The sequence below is a fragment of the Castanea sativa genome, chromosome 1 (assembly GCF_040712315.1).
Source record: "Castanea sativa cultivar Marrone di Chiusa Pesio chromosome 1, ASM4071231v1".
NCBI classification, from domain to species: Eukaryota; Viridiplantae; Streptophyta; class Magnoliopsida; order Fagales; family Fagaceae; genus Castanea; species Castanea sativa.
In genome coordinates this window covers 71,669,476-71,670,000 of record NC_134013.1, presented here as the reverse complement: position 1 = coordinate 71,670,000, position 525 = coordinate 71,669,476, and positions in this window count along the sequence as shown.

Below are 525 nucleotides of genomic sequence, written 5' to 3'. Positions count from 1 at the left end.
ACAAATGGATATATTTTTAGCCAATTTCTCTTTGTTTAATCACGTTCTCTTTATGTTGACACTTACAAATGCTTTCCTTAATTTTATTGAGATAATGAATTGGGTGTTTGAGATTAGGGTCTGCATATTTGGTTGTGAGAATGGAGTGGTTGAGGAAGTGTTTGGTAGGCTACTTAAATTTATATAATTTTACAATTTTTTTAAGGAAATATATAATTTTAGGATATAAAAATATTTTATACTTTAAACTCTTATTTATAGATTTCAAAATCATTTAATTAGTTTAAAAAATAAAGTCTACTTTTAATCATAAATATTATAATATATTATAGTCTTATAGTGTTAATAATTTGATTCTGTATTCTTGGCACATATTAATATTGAATCTTGCTAAATTTGGAGGCCCACTTCTAAAGACATTCATAATAAGACATCAACCTTTCTTTTTTGGTCTTCCATTTATTTAGAATCTAGGAGATTATCAAGGCTGAGTCACCATACACCTCTAACTCTTTCACTTCTAGG